An 18945-nucleotide genomic window follows, 5' to 3' on the forward strand; every position below is an offset into this window, starting at 1 on the left:
GACATTCATATGCCGGACTTTGGGGGGGAAGAAATAATGGGTCTAAAAACAGAGGAGAGGAAGAGAAATGGTGGACAATGGGATTTAGGGAGGGAAGGAACAGAAAGGGAGAGAAGTTGGACACAAGGGATGGTGTGGAGGGGGGGAATAGAGATACTGGATAGGAGGGTAGTTAGGAAGAGAAAGGGAGACATGGTGGACCCTGGGGTGGTGGGGAAGGAGTGGGAGATGCTGGATGGAAGGGTAGTTGAGAAAAGGTGGATATGTGGATGGAGACGAAAAAAAAGAAAAATGCCAGACCTCCGGGGGAGGGGAGGGATATGGAAGGGGATGGCAGATGGATGGTTAGCACGGAGATGGCAGATGGATGGTTAGCACGGAGAAAGAGGAAAGTAGGAGACCCTGGCAAGCAAGTTATCAGAAGACAACCAGAGCCTGGGACCAACAAGATTTGAATAATGACCAGTCAACAAAAGGTAGAAAAACTAATTTTATTTTCCATTTTGTGATTACAATATGTCAGATTTGAAAAGTGTATCCTGCCAGAGCTGGTATTAGACCACAAACATAAGCTAGGATTTAACAGAGAGAGGAAAAGTCTTTTTTGTTTGGTTTTGTTTACACCACAGCACCAGTGTGGGTAGGAGAGGGCAAAGGGGGTGAAGAGGCTATAAAATAAACCCACCAGGATGTTTGAAAAAAACAACCAATTGGGCAGGTAAATCGAATCGAAAAATCGATTCAATAGGCTGAATTGAATCAAATCAAAATTTTTTTCCCTGAATCAGGCAGCAGCATTCTGTAGCTGTCTGTGCTGTATTCTTACTTGAAGTGTATTTGTGTACTGCCTGCATGCAGCTGCGATGAACATCTGCTCTTCAGCTGTCTGTGCTGTATTCCTACTTGATGTGCTGTGGCTGTAGTGAAAGTCGGCTCTTAAGCTATCCATGCTGCATTCTTGCTTGTTGTGTACTGGTGTATTGCATGCATGTAGCTGGGATAAAGGTCCACTCTTCAGCTGTCTGTGCTGTATTCATACTTGAAGTGTATTTGGGAGCTACCTGCATATGGCCGTGATGAAGGTCTCCTCTTCAGCTGTCTGTGCTGTATTCATGCTTTAAGAAGGTCATTTTTTGTATAAACTCTTTTCTACAGGTAAGCCCTGTTTTACTTACAGAAAGGGCTTTTTATACAATTACCCAGGAGTTATGATGAGGTACCGAATTAAAGAAAAAAGAATTTGGAATTTAGTGTTGTGGAACCCCAGTGGGCAAATGGCATCGCACTCCAGCCTCTCTGGGCCAGGATCCTACCTACATAACTTACCTTGATTACATGTTTGGAAAGGTGAATAATTGAATCCCGTCCCTATCTGTGCAGCACACCTCATTCCTATTGGCCTGAGGGTTTAATATTTCTGCATGCAGCTTAAGCAAGGCGTCCACAGAAGTAACATCTGGAAAGGGCCAGAACGATAAAGGCAAGGTTCATTCCAGGAAGCCAGGCCTGTCACCTGCTCCCCCCCCTTTGTCTGGGAGGATTCATGCAACGGGTGAAGGGATGGCCTGCAGCAATTAGCAACTCCTCAGAAACAGACTTTGAACCAGGAAAAGAGGCAGGTTTTCCCCCCCCTTTGCACCTACAATATAACACACCTGTGACAAGGATTATGCTGGGGGAGGGAGGGGGAGCCCACAGAGAAGCTGTAGCCATGAATTGGTTATGAATGTGCAACTGGTTTTTTCCTCTGACTTTCCTACACTGGGCTTCAGGGTAAACAAAGCTTCACAGGGAAATAGTTTTAAAACCAATAGGAGGAAATTATTTTTCACTTAAGCACTGGAACGTGGAGAATCGCCGGAAAAGGGGGGAGGAACTCAGAAGAGTAATCGCAAGGTACAGATCCTCCCTCCTGCCCCAATCAATTGAGCCCCAGGTTTCCCCGAGTCCTGCCAGCTCAGCTGATTGAAATGTTCCCCCCTCCCGCCAACACCTCCCTTCATCTACCGCTGCCCAGCCCGCCACTCTCCCCTCCCCCCCCCCCGGCAACCTGTACAAGATCAGCAGGAGGGATGCTCCCTCATGCTGCCAGCATCCTCCCTGCCCCTTTAAATTGAAGGACAGCAGAGGAATGCCCACACCCTCCACACCCTCCTCCGCCCCCCGACAACCCCCCATACCTTTAAGACAACGGCTGGCAAGAGGGATACCTAATCCCTCCAGCTGCTAGGCACGCCTCTTCAAAATGGCGGGCCTTCCCCTTTCCCAGTGCATCCTGGGATGTACTAGGACGGGGCCTAAGGCTCTGATTAGTCCATGTGCCTAAGGCCTCTCCCATAGTCAATATTTTATTAATTTATGTAGAAACACAGAAATATTACGGCAGATAAAGGCCAAATGGCCCATCCAGTCTGCCCATTCACAGCATCTACTATCTTCTCCTCTCCCTAAGAGATCTCACGTGCTTATCCCAGGCCTCTTGAATTCAGACACACTCTCTGTTTCCACCACCTCTTCCGGGAGACTGTTACAGGCATCTACCACCCTTTCTGTCAAAAAGTATTTCCTTAGCTTACTCCCGAGCCTAAAACCTCTTAACTTCATCCTATGTCCTCTCATTCCAGAGCTTCCTTTCAAATGAAAGAGACTCAACTCATGTGCATTTACGCCATGTAGATATTTAAACATCTCTTTCATATCTCCCCTCTCCTGCCTTTCCTCCAAAGTATACAGATTGAGATCTTTAAGTCTGTCCCCATATGCCTTATCACGAAGACCACACACCATTTTATTATCCTTCCTCTGGACCAACTCCATCCTTTTTATATCTTTTTGAAGGGGAGGCCTCCAGAATTGTACACGATATTCTAAATGAGGTCTCACCAGAGTCTTATACAGGGGCATCAATACCTCCTTTTTCTTACTGGCCATACCTCTCCCTAGTCAACCTAGCATCCTTCTAACTTTCACCATCATCTTTTCAACCTGTTTGGCCATCTTAAGATCATCACATACAATCACACCCAAGTCCTGCTCTTCCTACGTGCACATAAGCTCTTCACTCCCTAATCTCTACCATTCCCTCTGGGACTCAGACCCATACTCCACTCTAAGTGAGCTTTCCAGAACCTTCTATTTTGGCATATAGGTGACATCTGTAGGTATAGGGGCTATTGATGTGGTGTACAGTTGGGTCCAGTAGGTTTTGGGTGGGTTTTAGAGGGCTCCTCTTACGCTATAAGGGGGTTATGGTCAGATGTGTACCTGGGACTGTTTATGCAACATTCACCCTAGGGGGCCCCATGCTCTGCTGGGATGTCTGTGTGGCCAGTCTACTACAAATACTGGCCCCTCCTATATCCCAATGGATGGATTGTGCATTTTTCTTTAGGATGTGTTGGTTTGTTGGTTTTTTTTAATGGTTCACAAAGATAGATGCACATCTGAAAAATGGCCATTTTCAAAAAAAACATGCTAAACATTTTGCAGTTTTGAAAATGGGCCTCTTTGGATTTTTTGGATTTTTGGGCACTGGATGTCCAACAACAATATATTATTTGTCTAGCGCAGGGGTAGGGAACTCCGGTCCTCGAGAGCCATATTCCAGTCGGGTTTTCAGGATTTCCCCAATGAATATGCATGAGATCTATTTGCATGCACTGCTTTCAATGCATATTCATTGGGAAAATCCTGAAAACCCAACTGGAATATGGCTCTCGAGGACCGGAGTTCCCTACCCCTGGTCTAGCGCTACCAGATGCACGAGACAGTCCCTGCTCAGAAGAGCTTACAATCTAATTATTCCAGGCAGACAGGACAAAAAGGGAGTCAGAATGTAGTGCTTATGTAGGGAATTAGAGGTTGGGTGCTGATAAGAGGTTTCACATAGGACAAAGGGGAGTCTGAACTTAGTGGGCAAGAGAATGGGGCTTTGGCACTGGAGGATTTGGTCACAAGGGTTTGATCTCACAACCTTTGGGTGCAGAGGAAGTGAGCCACACCTTCGAGGGGGGCTGAAGAAGTGGGAGGGGACTGAGGGGCTGACGGACAGATATGGTCTCTCAGGGTTTCCGCAGCTGGCATTGTGCTTGTTGCTCCACGGGGAGGACATCTTTAAACCTACCAGTCTATGGACTTTCCTGCCAAAATTCTACTTGGTGGATTGCCCTGTTCCCAATCAGGTCAGTGAACGAACCCACTATTTCCAAAGTCACACTACAGACTTAAGAGCATGGTGGCTGAAACGTCGGTTTCTACCTGACAAAGACGCAACGAGACCCGGAAACCTGCAACAAGACGACAAATATGTTGGTTAGGATTTAAATGCAGCTTCCACTTAGTGAGCTTTCACTCTGGATTGGATTACTGCCAGAGGCGGAGCCTGATGCATCCACAAACCTCAAAAGCCCCCTTGTTCTAGAACTTTCTAAAACCACTTCCTTATATCTCAGCATAAGTCGATATAATCCAGGCTACAGTCTCGCATACACACATAGAGAGTGATTTTAGGAACTGGGCTCTGAGTCTCTGGGGGCTGCTCATTGCTGGAGGCTTGGCAGCACTGGGGATAAGGCGGGTTCCTTAACGAGATCGCTCCAGCGTGCCGGTTGCGCTCAAAGGCCGCATTCCTCACATGGTGTCACACCTGTCAGCCTCTTCGGAGCTTGTGGGTTACTAAGGAAACCGGCCTGATGTGCAACTTTCCTTCTCCAAAAGAAATGCTAAGATTAGACAGGGGGGAATATTGACTCCATCCTCAGAGCACTAAGCTCTGCCACTCTGTTCAAAATCACCTCATTATTTCCAAAGCAACATTTCAGGGTTTTTTTAAATATCCACAAGGTAGGCATCAATTTTCACCGCTGCTCGCCTGACATTTATAGATCTCCTTCTGAAGTCTGTTTGAGACTAAATTTATGCTTTTGCTCGGTTATTCTCTGAGATGTCTGTGTGTGTTTGGCTGTCTCGAGATGGTGCTTTCTTCTTTCATTAGTTGTTTATGTCTATATAAGCTGGATGTCATAACATAATGCTCTCTCCTTACTTCATGTGATCATGTTGAATGTCTTAGGATAATGTTCATTCCTTTCCCAGGGTGTCTCTTAAGAAGTTCATTTTGTATTTATACTTTTGGGATTATATTCTGTCCTTTCTGGGGTGTCTCTTCAGGTGCTCTTGTTGTATGTATGCTTTGGGTGTCTCGGAATAATGTTGTGTCCTTCCTGGGGTGTCTCTTCAGGTGCTCATGTATGTATGCTTTGGGCATCTTGGAATAATGTGTCCTTTCTGAGGTGTCTCTTCAGGTGCTCTTGTATGTATGCTTTGGGTGTCTCGGAATAATGTTGTGCCCTTTCTGGAGTGTCTCTTCAGGTGCTCTTGTTGTATGTATGCTTTGGGTGTCTCGGAATAATGTTGTGTCCTTTCTGGGGTGTCTCTTCAGGTGCTCATGTATGTATGCTTTGGGTGTCTCAGGGTAATATTGTGTCCTTTCTGAGGTTGTCTCTTCAGATGCTCATGTATGTATGCTTTGGGCGTCTTGGAATAATATTGTGTCCTTTCTGGGGTGTCTCTTCAGGTGCTCATGTATGTATGCTTTGGGTGTCTCAGGGTAATATTGTGTCCTTTCTGAGGTTGTCTCTTCAGATGCTCATGTATGTATGCTTTGGGCGTCTTGGAATAATGTGTCCTTTCTGGGGTGTCTCTTCAGGTGCTTTTGTTGTATGTATGCTTTGGGTGTCTCGGAATAATGTTGTGTCCTTTCTGGGGTGTCTCTTCAGATGCTCATGTATGTATGCTTTGGGCGTCTTGGAATAATATTGTGTCCTTTCTGGGGTGTCTCTTCAGGTACTCATGTATGTATGCTTTGGGTGTCTCAGGGTAATATTGTGTCCTTTCTAAGGTTGTCTCTTCAGATGCTCATGTATGTATGCTTTGGGCGTCTTGGAATAATGTGTCCTTTCTGGGGTGTCTCTTCAGGTGCTTTTGTTGTATGTATGCTTTGGGTGTCTCGGAATAATGTTGTGTCCTTTCTGGGGTGTCTCTTCAGGTGCTCTTGTTGTATGTATGCTTTGGGCGTCTTGGAATAATGTTGTGTCCTTCCTGGGGTGTCTCTTCAGGTGCTCTTGTATGTATGCTTTGGGTGTCTCGGAATAATGTTGTGCCCTTTCTGGGGTATCTCTTCAGGTGCTCTTGTTGTATGTATGCTTTGGGTGTCTCGGAATAATGTTGTGTCCTTTCTGGGGTGTCTCTTCAGGTGCTCATGTATGTATGCTTTGGGTGTCTCAGGGTAATATTGTGTCCTTTCTGAGGTTGTCTCTTCAGGTGCTCATGTATGTATGCTTTGGGCGTCTTGGAATAATGTGTCCTTTCTGAGGTGTCTCTTCAGGTGCTCTTGTATGTATGCTTTGGGTGTCTCGGAATAATGTTGTGCCCTTTCTGGGGTGTCTCTTCAGGTGCTCTTGTTGTATGTATGCTTTGGGTGTCTCGGAATAATGTTGTGTCCTTTCTGGGGTGTCTCTTCAGGTGCTCATGTATGTATGCTTTGGGTGTCTCAGGGTAATATTGTGTCCTTTCTGAGGTTGTCTCTTCAGATGCTCATGTATGTATGCTTTGGGCGTCTTGGAATAATATTGTGTCCTTTCTGGGGTGTCTCTTCAGGTACTCATGTATGTATGCTTTGGGCGTCTTGGAATAATGTGTCCTTTCTGGGGTGTCTCTTCAGGTGCTTTTGTTGTATGTATGCTTTGGGTGTCTCGGAATAATGTTGTGTCCTTTCTGGTGTGTCTCTTCAGGTGCTCTTATCATATGTGTAGCAGTCTGTGGTTGGCTGGAGCTGAGTGTTATCCCAGAGGCATGTTCTCAATCATAAGGAGGTCTATAACCAAAATGCACTCCACTCTACAGGCTCTCAATACAGGACCCCCTGCCAGTGAGCTTAGCATCCCAGGAGGCTCAGAAAATTCACCAGGACAGAAATGGAAGTGGAGCCTGTCCTGGATTTACAAATAAATGCCCTGCAAAGACTCCCCCAAACAGCTCTTGGCCACCTATGGTCAGTGTCCTGCTCTTCAGACACTCTTCGGTGGGCTGGGAAGAGGAACTTTCTCCGTGCTCTCCCTTGGGGTGTCTTTCTGTCTTCTGATTCTCACTCTCTAGGCCTTGATCTCCTTTCATTTGCTCTCCTTTTCCCAGCCAATGCAGAAACCTTTGTGTAGGAGCTTCTAAAGCAATCCTAATGCCCATGTTTTGCTCATTGACTGTGTGAACTAACTATATGCTAATTTTATGCAGGCAGAACTTGTTGTCAACCAGGGGCACAAGATTCTGGGGCAAACCAGCACATCTGCAGGCAAAAAACCCCTGTATTGGCACAACTTGAAGGTTATTCTCCACGAAATCTCAACATCACAAAGAAGAAACCAGCATTAAACTGTCAAACATTCACACCACAATCATCCCAAACCACAAACCGACACAAGTCTGGCCGCAGCTTTACTCTCTTTCCCATGACAAGTCAGTATAAACTCACAACAGCAATTAACACCACAATCTGCTTTTACACAATATTGTGGAGCTATTCGGTCTCAACACTAGCTCATAATTATTAAGAGAACATTTCCATAACATACATTTGCATGACCCACGCAACCCCTCGTGGCTTCTCTTTCTCGCCACAGTTATTCTCTAATGTCCCAATTTCATAAACTCATCACAGGCCCAAATTCCAAACCACCTCTTCTTGTTTTTTCTTTTTTGCTGCGACAACTCCCAACCTTTAACAACACCACAACACATGACAACAGCACCATGGAATGAAAGACTTTAGGGAGAGATGGGAGGGGTTTTTCATCAGCTCACACCACCACCCTTTACCTCCTAGAAGAGAATTACTCAATTTCTCATCTTGTCCCCGTGAGTTCTTTTCCTGTCCCTGCCCCGTTCCTGCAAGCTCTGTCCTCATCTGCACAAGCCTCAAACACTTCAAAATCATAAGTGTTCAAGGCTTGTACGGTTAAGGCAGAGCTTCCTGGAATGGGACAGGGATGGGACAGAGAAATTGAGTTCTCTACCTCCTAGCTCCTTCCCAGCCCTTACAGAAATCGAAGCTCACCAAAAATCTGCTGTCTCATCATCTCCTCTAGGCTCTGCCCTATTCCCCCTTTCACAACATTCACTCTCCTCAGTTTCTAACTTAAGGACATAAGAATAGCCTTACTGGGTCACACCAATGGTTCATCAAGCCCAGTAGCCCGTTCTCATGGTGACCAAACCCAAGGTGTAGAAACATTCCATGCTACCAATACAGGGCAAGCAGTGGCTTCCCTCATGTCTTTCTCAATAACAGACTATGGACCTTTCCTCCAGGAACTTGTCCAAACCTTTTCTAAAACTAGCTATGCTAAGTGCTCTTACCACATCCTTTGGCAACGCGTTCCAGAGCTTAACTATTTTCTGAGTGAAATTTTATTTTTTCTCCTATTGGTTTTAAATTATTTCCCTGTAACATCATCGAGTGTCCCCTAGTCTTTGTAATTTTTGACGGAGTGAAAAATTGATCCACTTGTAAGCGTTCTACTCCACTCAGGATTTTGTAGACTTCAATCATATCTCCCCTCAGCTGTCTCTTTTCCAAGCTGAAGAGCCCTAACCGTTTTAGTCTTTCCTCATATGAGAGGAGTTCCATCCCCTTTACAATCTTGGCCAGTCTTCTTTGAACCTTTTCTAGCGCCACTATATCTTTCTTGAGATGAGACCAGAATTGAACGCAATACTCCAGATGAGGTTGTACCATGGAGCAATACAGGGGCATTATAACATTCTTGGTCTTGTTAACCATTCCTTTTTTAATAATTCCTAGCATCCTGTTTGCTTTTTTGGCTGCCGCTACACATTAGGCGGAAGAGTTCATCGTATTGTCTACAATGACACCCAGATCCTTTTCTTGGGCACTAATCCCTAAAGGTGGACCCTAGCATCTGGTAACTGTTATTTGGGTTATTCTTCCTAATATGCATCACTTTGCATATGTCCATATTAAATTTAATCTGCCACTTAGAGCCCAGTCTTCCAATTTCCTAAGGCCCGCCTGCAATTTTTCACAATCCGCATGCGTTTTAACAACTTTGAACAGTTTAGTGTCATCTGCAAATTTAATCACCTCACTCGCTCCAATTTCCAGATCATTTATAAATAAGTTAAATAGCACCAGTCCCAGTACAGATCCCTGTGGCACACCACTGTTTACTCTCCTTCATTGACAAAAATGACTATTTAACCCTACTCTCTGTTTTCCATCTGATAATCAATTCCTAATCCATAACTGAACTTTGCCACCTATCCCATGACTCTTTAATTTTCTCAGGAGCCTCTCATGAGGAACTTCATCAAAAGCTTTCTGAAAATCTAGATACACTATATCAACTGGCTCACCTTTATCCATATGTTTATTCACATTTCTAGATTTTCAAGCTTTTATTAAAAATTTGATTATTCGCCTATTAACATTCTAGGTGATGTACAATACAATTAAATTGAGGGGATCAAAATTAAAATAATTAGCGAGACCCAGAAGACGGACAAGACCAACAGACAAATGCAAAACAAGAGGGTAGAGGGTAAAATATAATATTTTAGAAAGAAAAAAAACCCCCCAACAGTTAAGGATAACACAAAAGGGAAGAGGAAAGTTAATTGAGAGCTGCCTTTTCAAAGATTGCAAAAGAGTCCTGAATTATGGAGTAAAAGCATCTCTGTAGAGAAAGCTTTTTAATGCTCCTTTAAATTTATCAATATTTGATTCCTCCCTCAGATAAGAGGGCAGGGCGTTCCACATTTTGGGGTGCTGTAATGGCGAATGAAGTGGTACGTCGCATTTGAGAAGATCTTAGAATTCTAGCTGGAGTGTATGGAATCAATAGCTTATCGATTAAAGCTGGTAGGCTGGATTTGAGCACTTTCAATGTGAGGAGTGTGATTTTGAAAGTGATGCGATGTGGAATAGGAAGCCAGTGTGCAATTTTCAATAACGGAGTGACATGGTCATATTTTTTTGCATTGCTAATCATTTTAATAGCGGTGTTTTGAATGAGTTGTAGCCGTCTAATTTCCTTTTAAGAACATAAGAACATAAGAATTGTCGCTGCTGGGTCAGACCAGTGGTCCATCATGCCCAGCAGTCCGCTCACGCGGCAGCCCTATGATCAAAGACCAGCGCCCTAACTGAGACTAGCCCTACCTGAGCATGTTCCGGTTCAGCAGAAACTTGTCTAACTTTGTCTTGAATCCCTGGAGGGTGTTTTCCCCTATGACAGACTCCGAAAGAGCGTTCCAGTTTTCTACCACTCTCTGGGTGAAGAAGAGCTTCCTTACATTTGTACTGAATCTATCCCCTTTCAACTTTAGAGAGTGTCCTCTCGTTCTCCCTACCTTGGAGAGGGTGAACAACCTGTCCTTATCTACTAAGTCTATTCCCTTCAGTACCTTGAATGTTTCAATCATGTCCCCTCTCAATCTCCTCTGTTTGAGGGAGAAAAGGCCCAGTTTCTCTAATCTTTCACTGTATGGCAACTCCTCCAGCACCTTAACCATCTTAGTCATTCTTCTCTGGACCCTTTTGAGTAGTACTGTGTCCTTCTTCATGTACGGCGACCAGTACTAGATGCAGTACTCCAGGTGAGGGCACACCATGGCCTGGTACAGCAGCATAACCTTCTCCGATCTGTTCGTGATCCCCTTCTTTATCATTCCTAGCATTCTGTTTGCCTTTTTCACCGCCGCTGCACATTGCATGGATGGCTTCATCGACTTGTCAATCATAACTCCCACGTATCTTTCCTGGGAGGTCTCTCCAAGTACCGCCCCGGATATCCTGTAATCATACATGAGATTTTTGTTACCTACATGCATCACTTTACACTTATCCACGTTGAACTCATCTGCCATATTGATGCCCATTCCTTGAGTCTGATTATGTCACATTGCAGATCTTCGCAATTTCCCTGTGTCTTCACTACTCTGAATAACTTCATATCGTCCGCAAATTTAATCACCTCACTCGTCGTACCAATGTCCAGATCGTTTATAAAGATGGTGAACAGCACAGGTCCAGGCACCGAGCCCTGCGGCACCCCACTGGTGATGCTCTTCCAGTCTGAGTATTGTCCATTTACTCCCACTCTCTGTTTCCTATGCTCCAGCCAGTTTTTAATCCACGTGAGTATTCACCCTCGATTCTGTGGCTCGCAATTTTCTGAAGTAGTCGTTCAAGCGGAACCATGCCAAATGCCTTCTGAAAATCCAGATATACAATGTCGACCGGGTCGTCCTTGTCTATCTGTCTGTTTACTCCCTCAAAGAAGTGCAGCAAGTTCGTCATTCACGATCTGCCTTTGCTAAAACCATGCTGGCTGGTCCTCATCAGCCCGTGTCCGTCAAGGTGATCAATGATGCGGTCCTTTATCTGCGCCTCTACCATCTTTCCCGGTACCGAGGTCAGACTCACCGGTCTGTAGTTCCCGGATCTCCCATCGAACCTTTCTTGAAGATCAGAATAACATTCGCCACCTTCCAGTCTTCCAGAATCTTTCCCGATTTGATCGACAGATTGGCTATTAGTTGAAGCAGTTTAGCTATGGTCCCTTTCAGTTCCTTGATGACCCTTGGATGGATGCCATCCGGTCCCGGGGATTTATCGCTCTTAAGCCTTTCAATCTGCCTACACACCTCCTTTAGACTGACCATCAATCTTGTCAGCTTTCCGTCTTCGTTTCCAGCTTATAGCCTGATGAGTTCCAGTATGCTGTATAGATCTTCGGTAAATACAGACGCAAAAAATGTGTTCAGTTTGTCGGCGATTGCTTAGTCCTCCTTTAGCGCTCCCTTTATTCCATGGTCATCCAACGATCCCGCTGCTTCCTTCGCAGGTCGTTTCCCCTTAACATATCGAAAGAATGGCTTGAAGTTCTCACCTCCTTGTCTATTTTTTCTTCGTAGTCTCTTTTGGCCCCTTTTACCACCTTATAGCACCTGCGTTGATGTTGTTTGTGCTTGTTCCAGTTTGCGTCCATTTTTGACCTTTTCCATTCCTTAAACAAAGATTTCTTGTCTCTGATCGCTTCCTTTGCCTCTAAAGTGAGCCACGCTGGTTCTTTGTTCTTTTTCCTCTTTGATTCCTTGTTGATACGTGGTATATATAGATTTTGCGCCTCAGTGACTGTGCCCTTAAAAAGGGACCAAGTTTGCTCTAGCGTTTTTACAGTGCTTATTCATTTCCTAATCTTCTTCCCTACCATGAGCCTCATCCTTTCGTAATTCCCTTTTTGGAAGTTCAATGCCGTGGCTGTCATTTTGGACCAATGTTTCTCCCCTGTGTCCAGATTGAAGCAGATAATATTGTGTACATACCTGGTCTACAGCGAAGGAACCTACTATTAAGCTTGGTCCAGTCCCTATGGAGTACCACAGGGCTCTCCACTCTCCCACTCACTTTTCAATATCTACATGGCGTCACTGGGAAATATGCTATCTGATTTAAAACTGAAATCATACATACACACGGATGATATAACAATTATTATTCCCATAACCTCATTGACCCAAGAGACAGAACAATTCATCTCATCCGTCCTTACCAAGGTAGACCATTGGCCTATGCATTCCAAACTAAAACTGAATCCCGAAAAAAACAAGATCTTCTTGGCAAGTCCCAATAACAAGATCGTGAACACCTCCTTGAGACTAAATGGATCAGATTACCCAATTAATCCCACAACCAAAATCCTTGGCGTCACCCTGGACCGAAGCCTGACGTTTGAAGATCACACTAATGCTCAAGTCAAAAAATGCTTTCTCACTCTATGGAAACTTCGCACCATTAAACAATACTTCGATTTCTTTTCCTTTCAACTGTTGGTTCAAATCCCTGATTTAAGTACCTTAGACTACTGCAATATTATAGACTTGGGATTTCTCAAGAAAACCATCAAACGACTGAGAGTCATCCAAAATGCTGCAGTCCATCTCATTTATGGCCTCAAGGAATCAGACCATGTAAGCCCATATTACAAAAAACTACATTGGTTGCCTGTGGAAGCAAGGGTCATTTTTAAGTTTGCTTGCCTTTGCTTCAAAACCATGACAGGTTCATCGCCATCCTATCTGTCTCACCAATTCAAATTTCCAGGCACAACTAATACACGCAGTACCTACTTGTTTGCTTTTCCATCCCTAAAGGGCTGCACCTACAAGAGATACCTCAATAGAACACTATCATTCCAAGCAGGCAAATGGAGCAAATGTTTAACCAACTTCATCTCAAATGCACTTTCGTACCAAACGTTTAGAATGTCAATAAAAAACTTATCTCTTTGACAAAATTCTCTGACCCCACTTCCACCTGATGTAGGGAAAATGCTTGAGTACCTGATTGTAAAACCGCTTAGATAACCTTGATAGGCGGTATATAAAATCCTAATAAAACATGAAACTTGAAATTTGTTGTACTTCCAAAACACTTCCAGATAAACCTGACTAAATTAAGCATGTCAATGTAATTTCGAAAGTTCTCTGTAAAGTCGCTGTCTGTATAGAGTCTCTTCCCTTGTAAACCACTTAGAACTGTTTGTGGTATGGCGGGTATATAAAAATAAAGTTAATATTATTATTATTACTACTACATCTTGCGCCAGTCCTCGCAGGCCATTTAGAATTAAGTCCGAGTTGCATTTCCTCTAGTATTTTCCTTGACAAGTTGTTCCAGGAAGCAATCGCTTACAGCATCCAAGAACTTGGTCTCTCTAACGCAGCCAGAAGTGCCTAGGTTTCCAGTCTATTCCTGGATAGTTGAAGTTACCATGATAACTGCGTTGCCTCCCTTGCAGTTGCATATAATCTCGTCCGTCATTTCTCTGTCAATTTCTTCGGACTGCCCTGGGGAAATTGACAGTGATCTATCATGCCAGCAGTCCACTCCCGCAGCAGCCCTTAGGTCAAAGACCAGTGCCCTAACTGAGTCTAGCCTTACCTGCGTACGCTCTGGTTTACCAGGAACTTGTCTAACTTTGTCATGAATCCCTGGAGGGTGTTTTCCCCCTATAACAGCCTCAGAAGACCTTCAATTCCTTTGTTAGAGCGAGTTGTAATAATCAATTGTAGCGATAACTAGCGACGGAATTAGAAATATTTAGCGAAGAGGGCTCCAGGAAGCTAGAAAGGGATCTAATCGGCCGAATTTTATAAAAAGTTTCTGACCATGGCACTGATTGCTGTGATAATTGAGCTTCCTGTCTATGATCAAGCCAGGCAATTTGTTTTGGATGTGCTTAAGGACAGCATATTGTCTCTGAGCCAGTTTTTGATCTTGGATAGTTTTGAGCTAATGGCGTTGCCAGAGGATGTGTCAAGAGCGGATAGCGTAGTTGGTTGTAAGAAAAGTTTGGACAAGTTCCTAGAGGAAAAGTCTATAGTCTATTATTGAGAAAGACACAGAGGAAGCCACTACTTGCCCTGTTTTGATAGCATGGAATATTGCTTCTCCTTAGGTTTTGGCCAGGTACTAGTGACCTGGATTGGCCAATCTGAGAACGGGCTACTGGGTTTGATGTACCATTGGTCTGACCCAGTGAGGCTATTCTTATGTTCTTAAAGGATGAAGTAGCTGAATGTCGTCAGCATAGGCATAGGATGAAACGCCTATAGATTGGCATAATATCAGAAGTGGGGCTAAATAAATATTGAATAATAGTGGTGATAACATTGAACCCTGAGGAAGCTGTGGAGGAAATACCATCAAGCAATACTGTGTAAGTTCGATCTTTGGGATAGGAGTAGAACCATTCAAGGGCATGTTCTTTGATACCTATGCAGATAATCTGTTCAGAAGAAGTTGGTGATCTATTGTATCAAAGGCGGCCGATAGGTCTAATGAAATAAGAATTACTTATTTGTGTTGGTCAAGAAAATATTGAATTGCTGAAATCCTGTTTGATTAGGGTGAAGAATATTAGTTTTTTCGATGAAACTTAGGATTTAATTATATACACTATCTTCTCGGTTAATTGGTAAGTTCGTGGTGGGCCGAAAAGTTGTTCCAGCCCTAATTTGATGATTTGGGATTTTTAACGATGGGATGGATGGTTGCTGATCCACGGTTATGTAAGCAGTAATATGAATATGCAAATGTATTAACATCAACATGCAGAGTGCAGTTTCATGACAGTAACCCCTGAAGAAGCATTTTGCGAAACGGAGATCCCCACTGGGATTTTCACAGGATTTATTCGCTAAAAGCTAAGTACAGTACTCCCCTGAAACTCATGGATGTTCCATTCCAGGAACCCCTGTGAATTATGAGAAACCCCAAATACGGTTTTTCGCCTGTCAAAAGGCAGGAGAGGGCAGCCGGGTGCAGAAAATCACTCGCGGTATGCTCCGAGCGCCTCTTCCTGTTACTAAAGTCAGGCTACACTAATCAGGAGCTGCTTGTGATAATCCAGGCTTTCCTTCCATCAGATCTTCTATTCCTCTACAGCCACAGTCCTCAAGGTGACCCGTCAAAGGCGCGCACAACAATTGCGCCCTGACAAATGCACCCCGACAATTGGATACTATTTTGACTTTTTGACTTTGTAACCCTCTCTTTTGAGGGAGGTGGGGGGACCCCCCACTACACTTAAAAGATTCACTTCCTATCTAGTGTTAGGTAAGGGTTACATGATGATTATCGGAACCCGAACCCTTTACATAACTGGAGATCTGGAAGGCCCTTATTTGCTCAGACTCCTCAGGTCTCGTCCCATGGGGGAGGGGGGCTGAGGAGTCTGAGCAAATCAGGCCTTCGCAATTGACGGGGCGGCACTGTCCTAGGCGCACTTGTCCATGCATGCAATTGTCGGTGTGCCGTCGTCGAGGGCCACAATCTCAGTTGGATTTTCAAGGTTCCACAATGAATATGCATGAGAGTGATCTGGCCCTTACTGCTTCTACTGTATGCAATTAGATCTCGTGCATCCTTTTTGTGGAAATCTTCAAGACCCATCTGTGTTGTGTCTCCTGAGCATCGTGGTTGCCCGGCCCTGCTCTGGATTAACACATGTAAGATATTTGATTGCTTTTACCCTATCATTCCCCCCTCCCCAAATGCCTCATTTCAAGACTGAAATCCCACAGTGCCTTTTCCCCTTCTCATTAATCCCTTTTAGTTTTAGCTCATTCTGGGCTGAACTGCCAGCACTGAAATATTTTAAAGAAGCAAAGTGAGAGCAGAATCCCTCTGTGCAATTAGCTCTGCTTCAAGAAGTCAAACCGTCCAATTCAAGTCTTATAACACAGCCCCGCAAGTTGTCGGGAAATCCCACAGAGAGGTTGAAGGCTGACAGATCTCTCCAACTCAGCCTCACCAAGATCAGACTCCTCCCTATTACAAAGTCACTGAAGCTGGAGCGCCTCTGCTTCGCAATTCAGCTGAATGTTATAGCAACGCCGATCAATGGCATTCAGCTGGAACCGCTGCACTCCAGCGGGCTCTGCTGATTATTCTTTGCAAGAAGATGAGCTGCGACATTTCGCAGAGGGTGGAAATGGCAGTCCAAATTTCTGTCAACATGCCCGTGACCTAACTCTCCTTGGCCACGTGAGCACACGGCAGAGCGAATGTGGCACTCCAGGGCCCTGAATTTCAGAAAAGATGTCTGGGTATCGTTGCCTGCCACGTGAACCCTTCTGACATCGCTGTTTGAGGGACATGGGCTAAAACTGGCCGTGGGAGGTCGAGCGCTTCCAGACTCTTGAGTTTTGGCTTGCAGGCAAAATGTTTAACCAACGTGCAGCTCCCCCTCTGCCGGCTGCAATTTTCTATACTCTTCTCCCAGGGAGGCAACTTTCCCTGTCCCTAATCGATCCTGAATTCTGAACAGTTTTTTACATCTTAATTGTGCCATTCTCTTAACTTTATTGATCTTATCAGATGTATCCTTTTATCGACTGTTTTTATTTGATATTGACTGTATGTATTTTTTGTTGTGAACCGCTTCGAACTTCTGGTATAGCGGTATACAAGAAATAAATTATTATTATTATCTAATGTATCTGGAGCAATGGGGGGATTAAGTGACTTGCCCAGGGTTACAAGGAGCAGCATGGATTTGAACCCACAACCTCAGGGTAACCACTGCATCACTCTAGATATCAAAATGATCCAACTATAGGACATCACTGATGAAGTTGGCTTCCTGAAAGGGCTGGGGTGGGGGTGGGGGCATCACTGTGACATCACTGATGAAGTTGGCTTCCTGAAAGGGCTGGGGGTGGGGGCATCACTGTGACATCACTGATGAAGTTGGCTTCCTGAAAGGGCTGGGGTGGGGGTGGGGGCATCACTGTGACATCACTGATGAAGTTGGCTTCCTGAAAGGGGTGGGGGTGGGGGCATCACTGTGACATCACTGATGAAGTTGGCTTCCTGAAAGGGCTGGGGGTGGGGGTGGGGGCATCACTGTGACATCACTGATGAAGTTGGCTTCCTGAAAGGGCTGGGGTGGGGGTGGGGCATCACTATGACATCACTGATGAAGTTGGCTCTTGGGCATTGTGACATCACAATATAAGTTCTGGTTACCAGAGACAGAAACTTTTCACACTATTTTATTCCGTTTTCTACACTGTTCTCTCAAGGGAGCTTGGAACAGTTTACATGAATTTATTCAGATTCTTGAGCATTTTCCCCTGTCTGTCCCAGTGGGCTCCCAATCTATCTAATGTATCTGGGGCAATGGGGGGATTAAGTGACTTTCCCAGGGTCACAAGGAGCAGTGTGGATTTGAACCCACAACCTCAGGGTGTTGAGGCTGTAGCTTTAACCACTGCACCACACTCTCCCCTGAGGTGACCTTCTGTGTGTAAAGTAAGGAAGAAAAGCCCAGGTTGCAGCTCTCGGGGCCTTTGTTCTTAAAATAAATGATTCCACCTCTGTAAGAACCTTCTCCATTTAGTTTTGAAATGCAAAAATCTTGAGTCTTGGCTCCCTTTTCTCGGCGGCTATTACATGAAACCCTACTGCTGGTGAGATCGGATGCTCATTAGAGAAACTTTCTGCATTTACAAGTATCAGATTCAGTATTGTTCCCTCCCTTATGTGTTTACCAGGGCTAGCTCGTCTGGTGTAAATTTGCTTTCTTCAGAAACTTCTCATTTAAGAACATAAGAACATAAGCAGTGCCTCTGCCGGGTCAGACCATAGGTCCATCCTGCCCGGCAGTCCGCTCCCGCGGCGGCCCAAACAGGTCACGACCTGTCTGCATCACCAGAAGGGGCTCCCTTGCCACCTTGGTTTCTCATTGAAGTCCTATCTTCCCATCGTAGTCCTAACCCTCCGGTCTTGCACATGCACGACCTGTTGGCTTTCTATACCTGTGTTACATCCCAGCTCCTCCCTCAGTATCCCACAATCCCTTTATCCCTCAGGAATCCGTCCAATCCCTGTTTGAATCCCTGTACCGTACTCTTCCTGATCACTTCCTCCGGTAGCGCATTCCAAGTGTCCACGACCCTTTGGGTGAAAAAAAACTTTCTTGCATTTGTTTTGAACCTATCTCCCTTCAGTTTCTCCGAATGCCCCCTCGTACTTGTTGTCCCCTTCAGTCTGAAGAATCTGTCCCTATCCACCCTCTCTATGCCCCTCATGATCTTGAAGTCTCTCTCATATCTCCCCTGAGCCTCCTTTTTTCCAGGAAGAAGAAGAGCCCCAGCCTATCCAAACTCTCGGCGTATGGGCAAGTGTTTCCAGCCTTTATACAGTTTCGTTGCTCTCCTTTGGACTCTTCTAAGTACCACCATGTTCCTTCTTGAGGTACGGCGACCAATATTGAACGCAGTATGCCGAGATGTGGACGCACCATCGCTCGATACAATGGCATGATGACTTCCCGCTTCCTGGTTGTTATGCCCTCTCTT

The sequence above is a fragment of the Geotrypetes seraphini genome, chromosome 3 (genome assembly GCF_902459505.1).
Source record: "Geotrypetes seraphini chromosome 3, aGeoSer1.1, whole genome shotgun sequence".
Taxonomy (NCBI): domain Eukaryota; kingdom Metazoa; phylum Chordata; class Amphibia; order Gymnophiona; family Dermophiidae; genus Geotrypetes; species Geotrypetes seraphini.